The following is a 21,664-nucleotide window of genomic DNA, read 5'->3' as shown; positions in this document are numbered from 1 at the left end:
ATAGAAATCGCTTGGTACACAGCTCTGGCTGGTCCGTCCATGTGCCAATGCACGACAAGCCATATTAACAGTTACATTCGAATCCCTGAACAAGAATGTTGTCAAAGTGAGATTGTAAATTAGTTGATGACACTTGATCGTGTAATGAACTTGTAGTCTTCTCAATGCACATTATCTTGAAAGGTTTTATTTTGTTTGTTAAAATTTGCACAGATGTATATGAAATTCTAAGAAACAGTCAGCGGTAATAGGTTGTCCTTCAGTATTCTTTTCCGATGTAGTACAGGTGATCTAAAGTTCTCAGTTCAGTCGGAAGAATTTTTATCAGCCTGAAGAGAGAATAAAATAAAGGAATATAAGTGTTAAAATATAATAGGCGTGGGCAAGCTAAAATGTGTTGGTACATGTTAAATGTGGCTCATCTTCGACAGCGTGTTGAGACGTTAACCTTGTGAGAAGAAGGTACGGACTGTTATGTGAGGTAGGTCTGGAGGGGTGGGCGGGGGAGAAGGGGTGGAGCGGGCTGGGGGTGGGGGGGTAGAGGGTTTAAGGTGGGTCTTGTGAACAGTGTTGTGGGGGTCTGTAACATGATAGGGTATTGTGTATCGTGCCAAATATTGACCGCCTAATCGGAAGATCAAAACACCTAAAGACTTTAATTTTAAAAATCAGAAAGAATGTTAGTTTTTTCTGAGATTTCGTTCAGGTTCGAATTGGAGTTAAAGGTTAAAGAACTGGTCTAAGTGAACGAAGGAATTTTCTGCGACGTCACATTCATGAGAACCTCTATATCTTGTTGTATGTTACTGAAGCTATGCTTTGAATCTTGAATGTGCTGTCCAACTGCCGAGTATGTATTATATTTTATAGCATTTACATGCTCCATGTATCTGATTTTGAAAGTTCCTCTCTGTTTGTCCAATGTATGAGGACTGACAGTTTTGACATTGGAATCTGTAGACTCCCGACTTTTGATAAATGTTAAGTCTTGTTAATTGACCTGGTATTATATATGATATCAATGGGTGGTGTGAATAAAAATGAGCATGCATTCTTTACTCGCGAATTTAAAGCAGGCACTCGCAATGAGGTGAATAAAAACCGCCTGTCGGAAGCAGTCACTCACAGCAGACCTGTGACCTTGAGCACACACTCCAGTCGCTCGAGTAGCAGAGTGGGCGCTCCAGATTTCTGGTGAATAAAGATAAAGCAGGCACTCCTTCCGGTAAGCGCCTGCTCATGTTTCCTTGAGCTAACTCAGTAGGTGACTCCAAATTATAGTGTCAAGTTCATTAGCATGGCAGAGGTAATGCTGGTGGTTAATCGGAAAAGAAAATTATATAAACTTCGCAGAGAATCATCGCAACGTGATTACAGAGTGTTATAAAGGTCCAGTATGGAGCATGCTGAAGAGCTTCCGTGGCTCAGATGGCAGAGCACTGGCATTTCACCTTTGGGTTCCGTGGTTCAAATCTCGGCCACTCAATGTGGGATTTGTGCTGGACAAAGCGGAGGCGGGACAGGTTTTTCTCCGGGTACTCAGTTTTCCTGTCATATTTCATTCCAGCAGCAGCACTTTCCAATATCATTATATTTCACCTGTCAGTCATTAATCATTGCCCCAGAGGAGTGAGACAGGCTATGGCACCCAGCACGATTCCTATCCTCACCGCTTCTTCCATTCCATTCCTGACCCGGTCAGATGACTGGAAACAGGCTGTGGATTTTCAAGGAGCATGCTGAATGGTTAGCGGAGCATGTTATGTTGGTGACCCCCTGGGTTTCAGAGTGGAATTGGTGAAGACATCTTGGAAAACTGTGTCAAAAACATTTTCGCAGGTTTTGACATTAACAGAAATGAAAGCAGATTATTAGATAAAATTGCACAAATGTTGCTTAGATGCAGGAAGCACGGGGTAAGTGGCAAGAACGTTTGAGTTTCCCTTATGCTGTCGCAACTGTAGACTGTATTCATGGACAAATTCAGAAGTTACATGTTCATGGGAATGACTACATTTACAGAAAAGGCGTCCCTAGCATTAATGTACAGGCCACTTGCAATGGAAAGGAAGAATTCAGCCAGTGTAGATGTATCACGACCTGACTGTCTATGACTCCCGAATTTGGAGAAACTCCGATGTTTGCAGAGTTATGACGCCTCTGTAGGAAGTCGAAGGGATGACAACTTCTGCAGATCTTGCAACTTGCTTACGTCACGCCGACACAGATAGGTCTTATGACGACAATGGAATGGGAATGGCGTAGGAGTAGGTAGGGAGCGGCCGTGGCCTTAATTAAGGTACAACCACAGCATTTGCCTAGTGTGAAAATGGGAAACTGAGGAAAACCATCTTCAAGGCTGCTGACAGTGGGGTATCGAACCCACTATCTCCCGGATGCAAGCTCACAGCTACACGCCCTTAACCACACGGCCAACTCATCCGGTCCTGCAGATCTGGCTCCTTAAAAATTTCATTCAGTTATCAATATATTTTCTTCAACATAATTGATGTTTGTTATTTATGTTGTAAGCCTACCATTTTCCTCAATGTATTAATGTCGTAATATTCAGGCTATGATCTCCTATCTTTCAGACGGCCGATGGTAGGGTTATTCTCCCGCTGCATAAGATTCATCAGCCGCTTCTCCCATTATTTTAACAATATGCATTTGTTTCCCGTACGCTTTAATTCTACTTTATATTTCAGTCTTGTTTTCATGTTTTGTAATTTTTTACCAACAGTTGGACAGAAAATCTCCTTCTACCGCTTTTCCCACTTCTGTGGTCGTGGGTCGAATTGTGTCGCACATGTGGATTTGGCCCTGTTTTACGGCTGGAAGCTCTTCCTGACGCCAACCCTAGATGGAGGGATGTAATCACTATTGAGTGTTTCTGTGATGGTTGGTAGCGTAGTGTGTTGTACGAATATGAAGAGGAAAGTGTTGGTACAAACACAAACACCCAGTCTCTGGGCCAGAAGAATTAATCAGAGGCGATTAAAATCCCCGACCCAGCCGGTATCCTTGAACCGAAGGCCTCAATGCTGACCATTCAGCCAATCAGACAGTTGTTGAACGGAATTGTTTAAGTTAAATTTAGCGAGTAGTTCACACTGAACTGCATTTATTGCACTTATTTTCTTGTGCTTCTTATCCGGTAACTGTGAGTCTGAAAACATAATTGTATATTCCTTTAAAATGGAGATAAAAGCGGATTGGAATTCCACACTATCGTCACCTGCCATGTTAAGTATTGAACTACCCGGAAGTCATCGAAGTGTTATCACAGTCTAAGGTGTTATATACATGGCACGTGCGCGACCTTGATCAGTGACACTGAGAGGCTGCTCCAGACATTGGAGTGTACGCTGTGCTTCCGCTCTGTATTTTTATTCACCGCAAATGCGGAGTGGAAGCTCATCGACGAGAAGACACTCAGGCACTCAGCGAGCACTCGCTCACTCTCTTAGACTCTTTTATTCACACCACCCATTATTTCTATTGCTAGTTCGGTGTGCGATTTTAGTCTTGTATTTCTTCAGAATATTTGTAACGCTGTAAATATCTTCATTGAAAGTGAAGGTTGAATAATAATCAGGTTTAGTTTTCTCTCTGGTTAGAGTTGAATTTAGGCGATGTTTGCATTTGTTGATAACGCGCACTATAAATGCATTGTCATAACTGTTATATTTAGCTATGAAGCGGATTGTATTCAATTGTTTATTTAAATTTTCTGTATTAAGCGGTACACTGAATTCCCTGCCTACCATACTGTTGTAGGTAGCACACTTGTGTGCTTTGAGATGGAAAGAATTTTTCTTGATGGTAGTGGCTGTCTGTGTCGGTTTCCTGTAAATTTTGTTTTCTATAGAGGAAGGAAGTCTGTTTAATGTGATATCCAGAAAATTTATGCTTCTATTTGACTCAGATTCCAGAGTGAACTTTATCTGCGGATCAATATTCTTTAAATTGTTAAGACCGGGCGGTTAGGAGCGTGCAGCTGTGAGCTTGCATCCGGGAGACAGTGGGTTCGAATCCCACTGTCGGCAGCCCTGAAGATGGTTTTCCATTTTCACACCAAGCAAATGCTGGGGCTGTACCTTAATTAAGGCCATGGCTGTTTCCTTTCAACTCCTAGGCCTTTCGTATCCCATCGTCGCCATAAGACCTATCTGTGTCAGTGCGACGTAAAGCCACTAGCAAAAAAAAAATTTTTTTTAATGTAAGAGTGGAGGATGCATCAGTCATTCTTTTGTCAAGGATAATGAATGTGGCAACTACAAACCTGGCCCAGAATTTTATGTTTGCAAAGTTATTATTGTTGTTGTTTATTGCTGTATGCTCTAAATAGTCAATATATATCTCAGCTAATATCCCTGAGGCCGGTGACCCCATAGCCAAATCACCTGCTGGTATATGCAATTATTAAAACGGAAGAAATTATTCTTAATTATTAGTTTCAAAATTTCCCTGAAATCTTGGATCTCGAGTTTACTGAGGTTGCTATATTTATTTAGATTGTTTTGGAATATCGGAAAAACGTTTCTTAGTATTGATGCTCGGATACATATTTGTTATGTCAAAAGAATGCATCGAGTGGAAAGGCTGCTTTCAAAGCCATCTATTTTTTTTAACTAACTCAGTGGTATTTTTCACAAACTTATTTGACAGAAAATTATAGTTCTTTTTTAGAAATTTGTGGATGAATTGTGTTAGCTTATATAACAGACTTGGCCTATAATTTATGATGGGGCGTATGGGGACGCCGGTCTTATGGATCTTGGGTAAAGCTTTCGCTACTGGTAGTTCGGAGTTCGTGGTTATTAGTTTTGTCTTCTCTTGTTCTGTGAATAAAAATGTTGTATTTTTTAGGGCTGCTTTCAGGAGATGTTGTAATTGTTGGGTCAGATCTTTTTTAATCACCAAAAAAGAGCTATTCTTGAAAAATTCTTCAGTTTTTATCAATGTAATCAGTTTTGTCAATTATTACTGTTGTGTTCTCTCTATCTGCCCTAGTGACATTAAGGTTCATATATTTAATTTTCTTTTTGAGGTTAATTTCCTGTTCCCATTCTGCAGAATATTCTTGGTTTCTATTGTTATTATTACGTAATGTTTTTCTTTTTGATGCATGGATTTTATTCAGTTTTCTCCTAATATCAAATCTGACCTCATCTTGTATTTCTGGGGGCATTATATTAAGAGCTGCTTCCGATTCGATAATTAATTTGATAGTGGCATTGATTATGTTCATGTGTGTTCATGCCACTTGTGTTTCAGACCTTTTTCTATTATCTTGTTGTCCTGCTCTGTTAGTACTGTTTTTGACAAATTTATAACCAGGAGGTGAAATTCTTCAATCAAGTTCTTTTAAATGATTATGATTTTTTGTTTCTTTTTTTGTACTCCTGTTTTTCGTCGCATTAGCCTTAAGTGTGTTGAGATTCTTGTCTAATAGGAGCTGTTTTTGAGCTAACTCTTCAAACAATTTACTATTAACCTCGTCAAGGAAGATGTTCCATTGAGCTTTAGAAAGGAGGCACGCTGCCTCAAGGTGTGTCGCGTATAGTTGGTTATTTAGAAAAGATTTTTTATTATATAAGAATTTAATTTCATTCCTAATCCATGTCTTATTAACCTTATTTTGTGTACTCTTGTGTTGAGGTGAATTTTGGTGTCTCTTGATGTTTGCTTTGAGGAAGTTAGGTGTCAGGTAATGCTCCAAGAACTGTTTTAAGAAATTTTATCAGATTTTGCAAATTTTATCAAGCCTTTCGAGACAATGTGTATTGAGAAGTCTACTAGTTCATTGCACGATCAAAGTGTCATCAACTAATTAACAATCTCACTTTGACAACATTTGAATCAATAATGTCTTAGCAGACTGACAGATTCTTGTTCAGGGCTTCGAATGCAACCGTTAATATGGCTTGTCATGCATTGGCACATGGACGGACCAGCCATAGCTGTGTACCAAGCGATTTCTATAAGTTCTTGATGTTTTTATTTGACACATGGTGTAAATAGACGTTTTAAAGACTTTTGCACTTTGATAATATGTCAGAACCTTCTATTAATCTTTGATTGGTAAGAAAACCCTGTACATATCTCAATGTGTCACTACGCCAGTTCTAATTATTGCTTTAAGTTCTTGTTATTTTATTAACAGAAGGTGTGAATGGGCGTATAAAGACTTTTGTACTTTGATATCCTTCTTTTAATCTTTGAATAGTAAAAAACTACAAGGCGTGTTTTTTTTTAGTAAGGTCCGTTTGAAAGTAAGTACACAATGAAAGGTTATTTCAAAAAAGTAAATTTATTTTCAGAAAGTACATACTTCACTATTTTTCAACATAGTTGCCAAGTTTGTTCAAACACTTATCATACCTCGTAACCAATTTTGAAATACCCTCTTCATAGAAACTTGCCGCCTGCTGCGATAACCAAGAGTTCACTGCCGTTTTCACGTCGTCGTCATTGTAATGGTTGCCACTTTGGTGATGTTTGAGGTGGAGGAACCTATGTTAATCGCTCGGCGCAAGATCAGGACTATACGGTGGGTGGTCTAAAACTTCCCAGCAAAAACTGTCCAATAAATCGCAGGTCTGGCCTGCAGTGTGAGGTCTTGCATTGTCATGGAGAAGGACCATTCTCTTTGTCAGCATGCCGCGTCTTTTGTTTTGAATCACTTTTTGTAGCTTTCTCAGGGTTTTGCAGTATGCTTCTGCATTGATAGTGGTTCCTCATTGCATGAAGTCGACCAACAAAACACCATGCCTATCCCAAAACACCAACGCCATGATTTTGAGCTTGGACAGAGTCTGTTTGGTCTTCACCTTTACAGGTGAGTGTGTGTGTCTCCATTCTATGCTGTGTTGCTTCGATTCGGGCGTGATATGCGAAACCCATGTTTCGTCTCCAGTTACGATCTGACTCAAGAAGCCGTCACCTTCTTCGTCATAACGAGTCAAGAACTTCATCGCACACTCAAATCTTTGGTTTTTGTGGTCCTCTGTTAGGAGTTGCGAGACCCAGCGGGAGCACAGTTTCCAAAACTTTAGGTGTTCAAAAACAATGTTGTAAAGCACTGATCTCGACACATCAGGAAATTAGTTTGAGAGACCTGTTATTGTGAAGCACCTGTTCTCACGAATCTTCGCTTCAACTGAAGCCACCAAATCGTCTGTAATCAAAGAAGGGCGACCGGAGTGGTCCTCATCATGGACGTTGTCACGGCCATCGTTGAATTGTCATACCCACTTACACACTTTGCTTTCACTCATAACAGTATCACCGTACACTTCGCAAATCTGTCGATGAATTTCTGCAGCAGACAGGTTCCTTGCTGACAAAAACCGTATCACTGACCGAACCTCGCACGCGGCGGGCGAGTTGATAGTCATAAACATTTTGAAAGCACAGAACAGAACCGTACAGGTTAGCTACAGAGCTGAAACTGAGCACAGTTGTTCCCGAGGCAGGCCGGTACATGACGCACGTGCTCGCGGCGATATGCGTGCGAACTACTAGTGTCGACAACAAAACGGACCTTACCTAAAAAACATGCTTCGTATGTACATATTTCAATGTGTCACTGCGCCACTTTTAATTATTATGTCCTTACTCTTTTGTTTGCGATTAATGTGTTTATGGCTGATGATGACATTTAAAATGTCGAAACCAGTCCAATATTATATAATTGTTGTGAATAACATTTACACAACACGTAATTTGTACTGAAAAGGTTGAACCTTATAAATAACTTCTCTGTGATCTCAGTTCAATACGGAAACAATAATGAAGCTTATGTCTTTGAAGGTGTACTGACTGCTCGTCACCTCGTAGATGAGGAAGGTGTACGCGATAAACCAGACCATGTAAAAGAACTCCTGCGGGACTAATTCCTGGCACCTCGGAGGCTCCGAAACCGTAAAAGTAGGTAGTGGGACGTAAAGCCAATAACATTATTTATTATTAATTCACTCTACCCAGATTCAGTTGAACACCCCAAGAAGATACAACAGGCTTTCCTCGCTGAGGTTTTTCAGCATCTGCTTATGGACATTACCTGGTCCAGTATTTCGGGAATACAGGGACCATCCTTAGTACCGGGTAATTCTATTGCAGTTGCTAATCATCTAGCAAGTAATTTCGCAGATGTGTCTGGTTCCGTAAATTGCCATCCTGATTTCCAAGCGGGAGGCAGAATGCCATCATATTATGTTGTGCCACTTGTGCTTCAGAGGATTATAATGTGACCTTTACAGAGTGGGAACCCTGCAGTGCCTCGGCACTTTGTAATGACATGGCTCCTGGACCAGATAATGTCCATAACCAGATGCTGAAAAACCTCAGCGAGGATAGCCTGTTATATCTTCTTGGTATGTTCAACCAAATCTGGGTAGATAGTGAGTTAATGATGTTATTGGCTTTACATCCCACTACTTACTTTTGCTGTTTTCAGAGCCTCCGAGATGCTGGAAATTAGTCCCACAGGAGTATTTTTTACGTGCCAGTAAATCTACCGACACGAGACTGACGTATTTGAACACCTTTAAATACCCCTGGACTGAGCCAGGATCAAACCTGCCAAGTTGATGTCAGAAGGCCAGTACTGCAACCGTCTGAGCCACTCAGCCCGGCAGAGAACGAGTTTCTGTCACAATAGCGAGAGGGAATTGTAATTCTTCTCCTAAGCCTGATAAAGATCCTAAGTATGCAGGAAGTAGACCTGTTTGTCTTACCAACCGTCTCCGTAAATTATTTGAGAGGATAGTGAATCGCAGATTTGTGTTGTGTTTGGAGAAAATAAGACTTTTGTCCAAGTACCAGAGTGATTTTCGAGCTGCTCGCTCCACCTCTGACCACTTGGTACACTTGGAGAGTTCTATACAGGACACATTTCTCCCAAAACAGCATTTGGTGGTAGTTTTCTTCGATTTTAAAAAGTCCTATGACACACATGACAATATGGCATCCTTTCAGCCCTGCATCTGTGAAAATTCGGATGTAACTTGCCGGTTTTAATTGCAATTTTTTTGTCGTCACTCCATTCCATGTCTGAGTAGGGAGGGCATATTTGCAATATCATATTCATGAAAATGGAGTCCCATAGGGATCGGGTTTCAGTGTCACTCTGTTTGCGATTGCTACAAATGGTATTGTCGCTGCTGCTGGTTCAGCAGTAGTACCGTTGCTGTATATGGATGACTTTAATCTGCGTTATATCTCACAAAATACGGCACTTGCAGAGCAACAATTGCAGCAAGCAATTAGGAAAATGGAACAATGGATCTTAGAATATGACTTGGTTTTCAGCTGCAAAGACCTCTGTTGTTGACTTCTGCTGAAAACACTCTCTTTATTCCCATTCCAAGCTCTATTTGGGGGAGGACTCTTCCTGTAGTTGACACGTACCGATTTCTTGGGCTCCTTTTTTATAATAAATTATCGTGGAAGCCACTCGTACATAAGTTAAAAGTCAAATGAACTAAGAAACTGGATATTTTGAAGTTTATTAGTGGCACTCTGTGGGGGACTGACCGCATGATGCTCCAATGCATTTATAGGACACATATTTTATCCAGGTTATACTACAGCAGTGCAGCGTATGGATCAGCTAGGTAAAGCAGTCTTGTGAACCTGAATAGCATCCACCACAGTGGTGTTGGCAACGGGAGCTTTTCATCTGGTGTGCTGCCTTTACACCTGAGGTGCCAACAAACGCTGTTGTCCTATTCTGTGAATTTGCGACAGATGCCACTTCACCCAAGCTGTTTCTGTGTATTTCAAAATGGGAACAGTCGGCTGTATGCTGCTTATCCACGAGCAATGGAGCCGGTTGGTATACGCTTGGATAGCTGTTACAGATTGTTTGATGTATCTTCAGTACCTCGTCTTGTTAGACAGCTAAGTTAGATACCTTGTGGTTAATATGATGATATGAAATCATCCTGGATATGCACACTGGCCCTAAAGTGAACACGAAACCGCCCAGTTATCAGAGGCTCCTATTGTACCTTGTTAGCGGGTATCCAGGTTCACTAGTTATTTACGTGGGTGGTTTGAGGCAGAAGTGAAAATAGGCTGTGCATTGATCGTTGATAATAAATAGGTTTCTTTTTCCTTTACCGGAAATCTGTAGCGTGTACACGGCAGAGCTGTATGTTATCTTTGAATCTCTGTGTTACATGCTGTGCAGTGTACGTCGACACATTCTGCTGTGCAGTGACTCCTTCAGTTCATTGCAGTGTATTGATGCATGCTTCCTGCAGCACCCTCTGGTGCAGCAGATCCAGGACCTGCTGGCCGGGTATTGGAATCCTAGCACCAGAATCACGTTTCTCTGGCTCCCAAGCCACATGGATGTAACAGGAAACGAGTTAGCTGATAGGACTGCCAAGGAGGCAGTCACATTGCCCCCATTGCCTTACAAAGTTTCAGCCAGTGATAATCATTCTCAGCTGAGACATTTGGTAATTGCACATTGGGAGCTGGAGTGACCCCTCTTTCAAATAAGCTGAGAATGATTAATGATACTACGAAGGTACGGAAGACTTCCCTTCGAGTTCTCGGAGAGACACAGTGGTATTATATTTTCTTGAGATCAGCCGTGGTATAGCAGCGCCCTTCTATTTACTGAAGAGAGAATTCTCCCAGTGTGTATTTGCGGCGATCATTTGACCATAGTACACATCCTTACGGATTGCGCAACCTTTCCGATCTGCACCGTAGTCTAAAACTTCAGATTACCGTTTCCCTCATTCTACGAGACGACACGTAGTCAGTAGACCTCGTCATCCGTTTTATGAGGGCTAGTGGTCTGTTTTATCGTTTTTAAATGTTAAGTTTTTGAGATTTTTAAACTCTTCTATTATTGCAAGCTCAGTTTTTATTCTTCCGTGTATGCTTTTTAGCTATCTTTTTGTATATTTTAATATCTAAGCTGAAAAACTGTTGTGACATCTTAGAGGTGAAGCTTCCACGATGTGTAGAATTATTTAGTTTATTTTAGGGTTGAACCGTGTCGTTATTTTCTGTACATTACGCACAGTTTGCCGACGTTTCGAATAGATTGCAGTATTCTTTGTCAAGGCGACTGAAATACCCTACTCGATCCGAGGTATCAGTCTCCCAGGCAGCAATCACACTACAAGAGTGGTTCCTGACCTTGGTCTATATATCCTAGCCTTTCTGGCTGACGTAAGCCCCCTGGCTGTCTCGTGAGAATTCTGGAAGGTATTTGTCACAGCCGGGTAGGGGGGCTTGCCCGCGCCATTATGTAATAGGAGGTTCGACCTGCGTGTTTATGTTGTGGTCTGTATGTCTTAATTTATGTATGAGAGTCTTAATCTATGTATGATAGGAATCCAAGAATTACTGATTTTATATCCTTCTTCTAAATTCATATTGTTCGGATGTTTCTTGATTTCGATAGCCTTGCGGATTTTCCTTTCCAGATTCCAAGGAATAGCTGCTAGGATCGTGATCTTGTCAAATGATATTCTGTGTCTTGTTTCGTAGGAATGCTTGGCTACTGCTTAAATATCTGTGTTTTGATTCTTGGTGTGACGGATATGTTCTTTTAGGCGGGTGGAGATCATACGTTTTGTTACACCAGAGTAGCACGTTCCGCTGCTACATTCAATGTGGTATACTCCAGGAGCCTGTAGTTCTATTGTGTCTTTTACTGGTAGTAGATAACGGGCTAGCTTCTGTTGTGGTTTATAGATGGTTTTTATGTCATATTTGTCCAGTATCTTGCTGATCCTGTCTGTAGTGTTCTTAATGTATGGAAGTATCACTGTTTTCGGGCGGGTCAGTTCTTGTTTCCTATTGTTTTCTCCTATGGCGGCCTTTTCTTTGTTATCTTCCGATTTTCTAAAAACTCGTCGGATGTTACAGAGTGAGTAGCCATTTCTCCTGAGGGTTCTCGTGAGGTGTTCTTTCTCTTCTTCCAGTTGTTCTGCGTTCATATCATTCATTTCTCAAGTTTATATGAAGTGACAATGATTATTCTAGATTTTAATAAAACATTTAAGTTCAAACAACAAACTTTTAAGAAAATTAATAGTTTTAATAGAATGTGAAAAATTGTTACACTAGACCAACTAGTTGACGTCACATACGAGAATATTGTAATAGTTTTAATTTCACTGTTACTAGTTGTTATATCCTATATCACAACCAAACGACATAATATATAAGATAATTCTATTTAATCAGGTTTCTTAAAAATTGTAATATTTAGGTTTGCTAATGACAAATCATGTATACAAATTCAAAATCAGTGTTCCTAATTAACCTTGTGATGACAATATGGCTGAAGATGCTCAGAAAATGAGTGAAACCTGTACCACGTTTTTAATAATTTGGCAATAAAATAAGGATGAAATCCTAATTTTGTATGCTGGTTAAGTATTGAATAGTTGAAAAACAGTTTTATTATTCTCCTTTCAATGTTTGTCCAATGTATACCTTACCACAAGTACAGGGAATTTTGTATAACCCGGGATGTAAAAGTGGGGACAATTTGTCCTTGGTATTACTCAGACTGTGAGCAATTTTAGTGACGGTGCGAAACACAGTTTTTATATTGTGTTTGTGGAGGACCTTGGCAATTTGATCTGTGGTGTTGTAAATGTAAGGCAGGTAGGCAGTTCCCTTCACTCCTTCCTTCTGTGAGGTTTTCCTTGGTCGTTTATCTGGGATGCAGGGCTCTATGAATCTCCAAATTGCTGTAACCATTACCCTTGAACATGATTTGTCTCGCCCTCTTGAGAATGCCTTGTTTTTGTGCTGGATGGTGGTGGGAATCTGCATGAAGATAGCGATTTGTGTGGGTAGGCTTACGATAGATGGTATGTCCTAAGGAGCCATCCAGTTTCCTTCTTACTAAAACATCCAAGAAAGGACGGCATCCGTCCGACTCCATCTCCACAGTGAATTTAATTGAAGGATGTTGCTGATTTAGGTGGTTTAGAAATGGATTAAGTTTCTCAGGACCTTCTGTCCAGACCACAAATGTATCATCAACATACCTCCACCAAATCGTAGGTTTGACGGGCACGAAAGTGATAGTCTCCTCCTCAAAATGTCCCATAAAGAAATTAGCTTCTACGGGCAAAAGTGGACTTCCCATAGCCACTCCATCCGTCTGTTCGTAAAAATTCCCACCCCCACAAGAAATAGCTGGAAGTCATGCAGTGGTAAAATGGCTTAGTTATGTCCTCAGGGAACAGGTGTTCAATGAGAAACATGACCAAGTAAATCGGCACTTTAGTGAACAAGGACTCCACATCGAAACTCACCAAAAGTGCATTAGGTTGAAGGATTATTGTTGACATCTTGTTGACGAAATACCAAGAGTCCCTAACGTATGATTCAGTACGTCCTATGTGTGGCTGAAAGAATTTGCTTAAATATTTAGCCAGAGCATACGTAGGAGAACCTATCGCACTAACAGTAGGTCTGAGGGGAACATCATCTTTATGGATCTTAGGAAGTCCATATAATCTAGATGGCACTGTGTCCCCTGGGGACAGATGTTTAGCCTCCTCTTTTGGAATTGAATATTGCCGTAGGAGCTTCACGGTGGCGTTGTACACACAAGTGGTAGGGTCATGTGAGCTCAATCTGTAAACAGGTTCTGACAATATAACCGAGATCTTATTTTTATACTTGTCAGTGTCCATAACCACTGTTGCATTACCCTTATCAGCTGAGAGAATGGTCAGTTCAGAATCATCTCCAAGTTCCTTCAGAACTCGCCTCTTGTTGAATTGGGCGTGGGTACAACAGCGGACCTTATGAGTCTCGCACATTTCTGTCTTAACTCCTAAGCCTCATCTGTAGGTAGTTTGTGGATGGCTGCCTCAACGGAAGTAATTAACTCCTCGGTGGCAATTTTAGAGGGAGGGACAGTGAAATTAAGACCCCTAGCTAGAACTGCCATTTGGTTCTCGTCCAAGGATTTATTGGAAAGATTGGCGACAGTTTTACTAGCATCCAGATTCGTGCGAGAGACCGCCTGTTTCTGAGCTAGTCGGAGGAACTTAGATTTCTGTCTGAATGACACCAGGTTGAATTTTTGTTCAGCCTGTATAGGAGTAATGCGATTGAAAGACGACCAGAATTCCTGCGAGAGAATGTTGCTTAACAGCAGGTGTAAATTGCTACTCTCGAGGGTCTGAGTCCATTTTCTTACGAGTGTAATCCACTCCATCGTTCACAAGAGCCTTGCTAGCGCGTTGATACATTCTCCTGGCCTTCGGAGTATTTAATGCGTGCTTCAGTTTCACACAGTTAGGAATGATGTTATGGTCCCAGTATCTCAGCAGAAAGCATAAAGAACAATAGATTTCTTCCTCCTTAATTTGCTGAATTTTGAAGCCTACTTAAAAGTATCCTCCCCATAGAGGTTTTTAATGTTGCCATTGATGCTTTCGCAGCCCGCACTTATAGACATGATATAGGCTTTTGTGCTTATGCCGTGTCATGAAAATAAGGTGAAATTCTTTCCCATTTCGCAGAGAACTTTGCGTCGTCAGAAGGAAATCTCGACGGTTCAGAGAAAAGCTTCTCAAACAATGAGGTTTGAATTTAAACATTACAATAGAAGTGGAAGTGGTTCGTTCATTCATCACCAGATCGCTCACCGGGTGCGGTACAGCGCTAGCGTTCAAAGCGGAAGCTGTCGGAACCATCAGAATTAGTCTGAGAGGGTCACATAACATAACATTTGTACACACATATGAAAGTGTGACATTGACCCAAGCCTGGAACGAAACATCTGGCAATGAGGAACGTACAAATTTGGAAAACACCAAAACGAAATAACAATATTGAAGGGAAGGGAACTACGTACGTAAATCCTTAATGGCTGGCAAGCATGTGTTACTTAATTGATAGCCAGTGTCCCTGTTGAAATTGTTAGGATTTCTACATATTTCCACAGCTTCCTGTATAATCCTGGATCTGTAGTGTCTAGTGTGGTTAAGAGCTTGAGCATCTTGGAACACGACATCATGACCTGACGACAGAGCGTGCTCAGCTGTTGCTGATTTGTCTGGCTGGTAGGTTGAGACGAATATTTCATTCATGTTCCTTGATACGAGTACCAATGGACCGGCATGTTTGACCAATGTATACCTTACCGTAAGTACAGGAAATTTCGTATACCCCAAGATGTAAAAATGGGGACAATTTGTCCTTGGTTTTACTCAGACTGTGATCAATTTTAGTGATGGTGCCAAACTCTGTTTTTATATTGTGTTTGCGGAGGCCGTTGGCAATTCGATCTGTGGTGTTGTGAATGTCGAAATTTTCTTCTGATGATTCCGAGCAAAGTTCTCTGCAAAACGTAAAGAATTTCACCTTATTTTCTTGACATGGCCCAAAAGCCTATATCATGTCTATAAGTACGGGCCGTGAGAGCATCAATGGTAGAATGTAATGATGTTTGCGGATGATGATATTGTGATCTGGGAAGATGAGGAGGAGGTACAACAGCTGAATGTACTAAATAGAAGGATTGGACAATGGTGATTGAGAATCAGTGAGGAAAAGAGTAAAACAAAGGTAAAGTAAACTCGTGTCCTAATACTGAGGTGATGCAGTTCTTTTCAGGCACACCCCCGGTGGAGTTGAGCTGCATGTACCATTCTGACCACATAACAGCCCTCCTGCCATTCTTAAATTTCTGACAGTACCGGGAATCGAACTCGGGTCCCCGAGAATAGCAGCTAATAACACTAACCATTATGCTACAGAGGCGGACAAGACAATGGTAATGAGTATAAGGAGTAAAGAAGGTAACGAAGCTATCAAAATTGGTGACAAGGAACAATAGTAGAACACTTCAAATACTTGGGAAGTGAACCGATAGAAAATGAAAGACTGGATATGGAAATTAGTAGGATACAACTGGGAGTTCCTTTTACCAGCAGGTACAACATTAACATGAAATAAAGATGTATCAATGAAGGCTAAAGAATTGATGTACAAGGGGTATTAACTTAGCTGTAATGTCATATGCAGCAGAAACCTGGACAGTAATACACGGAGAGATGAGGAGAGAGTACATGCAGCTGAAATGAAATTCCTGAGGAGTATGGTACATAAGACGAGAAGGGATAGAGTAATAAATGAAGACATACAAACGGCGCTAAATGTGCAAAAACTAAATGACAAACTGGAGCAGAACAGATTGAGGTGGTTTGGACATATCAAGCAGATGAGAGAAGAAACGCAGCCAAGACAGGCACTGGAAAGACAGATGACAGGGAAGAGAGGCCAAGTGAGACCAAGATTATGATGGATGGACTTTGTGAGGAACAGCACAGGACAATGGAACCTGGACCGGAACACAGTGTTGGATAAGGAATGGTGGAGAGACAGGACAAAGTGGAGAGGAACCATAATTGTCCCTACCTGGTGTCAGCTAGAAAAGGGGAATGATGATGATGATGATGATGATGATGATGAATCTTCATATTTGTTCCAGTGTTGTGACACAAAACTCTGTATTACTACCAGATTACCAGAAGTAAAACAGTGCTTACCAGCCACATATGAACAGGAAGTCTCCATATTACCTTTTACACATTCAGTTTAGTGTTCATACCTGGGGGTAGCATAATCCAAGAATGGTTGGTTAGAAGGTATCAGGGTGGCCAAACAGATAACTCAAAACACAATATAACCCTCTGGATGACCGATATGTTGAGATAAAATTCATGTCCATAAAAATGACCACTGTATCTCGGTGGGTTAAGAGATTTTATAGTTTAACAATTATGGGACACCAGCTGCACCTAAATTCCTCCACCATCCTGTCCACTTGCATTCTGTTCCCCTGTTCATACTTTGTGACCAAATTGACGTAGAGGGGAAAGATTGGGTTACTTGAGATTTTTACATTTTCATTAGAAAATCATTATGATTAGGGTGTTCATGAATTATTAAATACTGTTGTCACAAATTTGAGAATAGATGTACATACTGGACTATTTTCAGCTCGAGCAACTCAAGACTACCTCTGCTGGTGAGAATATCAGTATATTTTAAGCAGCAGAATATTAGCATCTGTAGCAGAAGGTTCGGATGAAGGAACATTGATAAAATCCACAGTTGAAATAACTGTCTCATTCATTTACAAAGGGTTGCATGGATTGTTGCCATTTGACCTAGCCACATGGTTTTCATCCGTAATTGTTGTACATGGAAATCCAGTTTCCAGTTTTGCTACATCAGATTAAGAATATTACCTTATTCTGCTTATTAATTGGCAATTGTTTCTTAAGTGCTAGTGGCTGTTGTACACCTCTTTTTGCATACTGTTGTTGAACCACATTTTTATTGCATGTACTGTTACTGTAAATGTAAGTTTCTGTTACAGTATTTCCATGCCTGTTACTTGTTCCTTAAGTAATATTGATATGATTCTTGTTCTAAAAAAATGTAATGTTTTCTCTTCTAGAGAACGAGACTGATATCTTCTTCCACGTGGTCAAGTGTTAATGTCGGTACTCTTTCACTGTTGTACCTTACTTCTGAAGAGGTTACGCTGTTTCTTCTGACAGCATGAAGATAGCTTATTTTGCAAAAATGTTTGCAAGAAGTGGTGCTTCATTCTGAGACTTTAAGAAAGTTTATAATTGAAATCCATATTCTATACTGTATACAAATTCAATGCAATTTAATAAATCCTTTCTTTGTATGTTTTGGAATTCATAGTGCTGTGGGGCTGTTTCTGTCATGCATTTTATACATGCATGCATAAAAATTTGCTGCAGCAGTCATTTTTATGATTGAATAAATTCTTATCTACATTGCCTCCTGTATGAACCAGTGATGAAATTCAGATAAAATGTTTATGAATTGGATCCTTCTGTACCACAGTTTAAAATATATATATGTACCAAGTGGTCCACCAGCCCCTTATAATTCATGAAGATACACAAGCCATCTGAAACCGATAATCTGTGAGAATTATGTTGGTTTTGCTTCCTACCTGTATGTCTGCAACATCAAATGAGGCAGACTTGCACAAGAAACTGGGCTATATGCTATCTTTATGCCAAGATAAAAGGACTATTCCACAGACATGCTGTTTATTGTGTGCCATTATAATACATATACCGCTAATACAAACTAGGTAATAGGTTGTACGAAGTGATCTATTGTGGCAGAAGGCAGAATAAATGCTGTAAAAAAAAAAAAAAAAATCAGATATATGAAAAGGATATTTCATTGCGAGGTGGATGGTCTTGCACTCCTAGAACATACATCTTCTATGAGTCAAGCTCTGTATGACAAGCGTGGCTGAAGTGAGAAGATGCTGGTCACCTGTCATGGCTCACAACGGATGGACGGTTTAAATCCAGCCTTATGTAAATATTTTTGCAAGTGTTCACAGCTTGCTTGTATGAAGGAATATAGCAGGAAATGTTGGCCGTGTTAACCCCTTACGCAGGGAATTCAGTTTCTCTGAATCGCACACAGGTGGGCAGCAGTTTCCTTACTCTAAGTAAAATATCTTGGAGTAGTCTGTGGTGAATTATGTCTGTTATTTCGGCTCTTACTATCAAATAAATTATTATGATGTTCAGTGCCATTAAAAATGTGACAGGTGGTGCAATTTTAATTTTCTGATTTGTGAAAACAACAACCGCACATATCTCGCTTCTTTTTCTTCTTTATCTCAGCTTTTTCCCACATCACATAGGGTCAGCGTTGCTTTGATGGATTCTTCTCTTCCATAAATGTCTATCCAATGCTTCTTCCCTCTTCCAACCTTTTTCCCTTAGATCCCCTTCTACCTTGTCTTTCCATCTCATTTTTGGTCTTCCTCTCTTCCTTGATCCTTCAGTTTCTAGGTTTCCAACTTTTTTCCCCACGTAGTCCTCCCCTCTTCTCTGCACATGTCCATACCATCTTAGCCTACTTTCTTGAACCTTCTTTCCTATGAATTCCACTTTCACTGATCCTCTGATGTAATCATTCCTTACTCTATACCTTCTTGTAACTCCAATCATCCATCTTAATATTCTCATTTCTGCCACTTCCATCTTTCTCTCTTGGGCCTTTGTGATCGGCCAAGTTTCTGCACTATAAAGTATCCCAGGTCTCACCACAGATTTATAGAGCTTTCCTTTCATCCTGCAACTGACCTTCTTATCACACAGTACTCCACTCAATTTCTTCCAATTCATCCATCCATTATTTACCCTGTGTTGTATTTCAGCCTCCAGACCTCCATCACTTTGTACGTATGAACCCAGATATTTAAACTTCCTGACCAATGGTAGTTCTTCTTCTTGCAGGTTAGTACGTAGATCTTGTGCTTCTTTAGTATACATACATTCTGTTTTTACCCTGCTGATTCTCATTCCTCTTTCTTCCAGAGCTTTCCTCCACTCTTTGTAACTAATCTCATGATTAGACCCGTATTGAATTTGCTATAATATGCTTACAATATTGTGATATTTTATTCCACCTTTTCAATACAATTGGTTTATGTTGTTAGATCATAATGCTACAACACTATTTTATAGGGACATGTTTCGCTTGAATTTCAAGCATCCTCAGCCTATATAATCATCTCAAGGTTAAGACCTGTCATATTTGATTTGCTTTGACAAATTTGTGCTTAATTATAATTCTAAAATTAAGTAATAAAATATATAAACATAGGAATTTATGAACACGTTAATAGTTTAACAATATGAATGACTATACTAAAATTGGAATGACCGTTAATTCTAAAGATATTGACGTCCAAAACACAGTATCTTCAAATGTTGAAAATTTGGCTAAAATTGTTTTCTCAAAGTTCTAGTTTATTAAAAACAATTGTAATTTGAGTCGTAATTATAGTTAAAACTTATTGGTGTCTGAAGATTAAAATCTTGGATACGTTGGAATTCAGCTTCAAGTTTTAATTTTGAGGCTTCTACTGTAATTTAATAGTTTTGAACAGTAAAATGTTGAATTAATTAGTTTCATCAAACTAGTCTTGTTTTTATGATCAGACTTTCCGTTGGTAGTAGTTTGTATTTATGAGGGTTTTAGTCAACAACAGCTTTTCCATACGTATAACACAAGGAGTAGAACCACAACAGATAACAGTCACCGTAATGTAACGAAGTCCACAAGATTTTGTAGTTGCAGTCAAAGGGACGCACCATCATTCAAATATTATGAAAGAAACAAATCAACTCCTCAAGATTTTGGATTGACGTCCCTTTTGACTAAAACCCTTATAAATACAAACTACTACCAACAGAAAATCTGATCATAAAAACAAGACTAGTTCGATGAAACTAATTAATTCAACATTTTACTGTTCAAAACTATTAAATTACAGTAGCAAGCCTCAAAATTAAAACTTGAAGCTGAATTCCAACGTATCCAAGATTTTAATCTTCAGACACCAATAAGTTTTAACTATAATTACGACTCAAATTACAATTGTTTTTAATAAACTAGAACTTTGAGAAAACAATTTTAGCCAAATTTTCAACATTTGAAGATACTGTGTTTTGGACGTCAGTATCTTTAGAATTAACGGTTATTCCAATTTTAGTATAGTAATTCATAATTTTAAACTATTAATGTGTTCATAAATTCCTATGTTTATATATTTTATTACTTAATTTTAGAATTATAATTAAGCAAAAATTTGTCAAAGCAAATCAAATATGACAGGTCTTAACCTTGAGATGATTATATAGGCTGAGGATGCTTGAAATTCAAGTGAAACATGAAAATGAAAACCTACAACCTGTTTTCCAGTCATTGACCGGGTCAGGGATGGAATGAATGAAGCAGATATAGGCTATTAGTATGATGGGGTCGCCACTCCCAAAGTGATTTATTAATGAATGATAAATGCTATGAAATGAGAATGGAGAGTGTTGCTGGAATGAAAGATGACAGGGAAAACCGGAGTACTCGGAGAAAAACCTGTCCCGCCTCCGCTTTGTCCAGCACAAATCTCACAAGGGGTGACCGGGATTTGAACCACAGTATCCAGCGTTGAGAGGCCGACGCGCTGCCGCCTGAGCCACGGAGGCCAAGCGAAACATGTCCCTATAAAATAGTGTTGTAGCATTATGATCTAACAACATAAAACCAATTGTATTAAAGAGGTGGAATAAAAAATCACAATGTTGTAAGCATATGAGTACAACATCGTCGTCAAATGTCATGCTCCATGGCGCCACCTTCTTTACCTCTTAAACCAGCACATCCATTACCAGGTCAAAGAGATATGGGCTGAGAACAGATCCCTGGTGTAGTCCTACTCTCACTGGAAATTCCTTTGTTGTACCTACACTGCTCCTAACTTGCGTCGTCACACCTTCATACATATCTTTCACCACTCTCACATACTTTTCTGGCAGGCCTTTACTTCTCATACTTCTCCATAGCTCTTGCCTGGGCACTCTGTCATACGCCTTCTCCAGATCAATGAAAGCCATATGCAGATCAGCCTGTACCTCTCTGTGTCTCTCCATCAGTTGCCTTAGTGCAAATATTGCATTGGTTGTTCCTCTTCCTGGCATAAATCCAAACTGTTCTTCACAAACTTCGGTCTCTAAACGTAACCTCACCTCAGTGATCCTTTCCCAAGTCTTCATTGTGTGGGACATCAGCTTTA

The 21,664-nt window shown here is 39.9% G+C and overlaps 1 protein-coding gene across 2 annotated transcripts in view; it reads left to right on the top strand.

Annotated features, from left to right (window-relative positions):
* Positions 1–17,719, top strand: part of LOC136864472 (transmembrane protein 272) — a 95,772-nt gene extending 78,053 nt beyond the window's left edge. For both annotated transcript variants that reach the window (XR_010859316.2, XM_067141490.2), the window contains exon 7: positions 17,480–17,719. The gene's annotated coding sequence lies outside the window, so the exon portion shown is untranslated. The remainder of the gene's footprint in view (positions 1–17,479) is intronic.
* The last annotated feature ends 3,945 nt before the right edge of the window (positions 17,720–21,664 follow it).

This window comes from Anabrus simplex, chromosome 2, assembly GCF_040414725.1.
Source record: "Anabrus simplex isolate iqAnaSimp1 chromosome 2, ASM4041472v1, whole genome shotgun sequence".
Classification (NCBI taxonomy): Eukaryota; Metazoa; Arthropoda; class Insecta; order Orthoptera; family Tettigoniidae; genus Anabrus; species Anabrus simplex.
The sequence above is the reverse complement of the archived record's forward strand: the minus strand, read 5'-3'. Positions and strand labels throughout refer to the sequence as shown.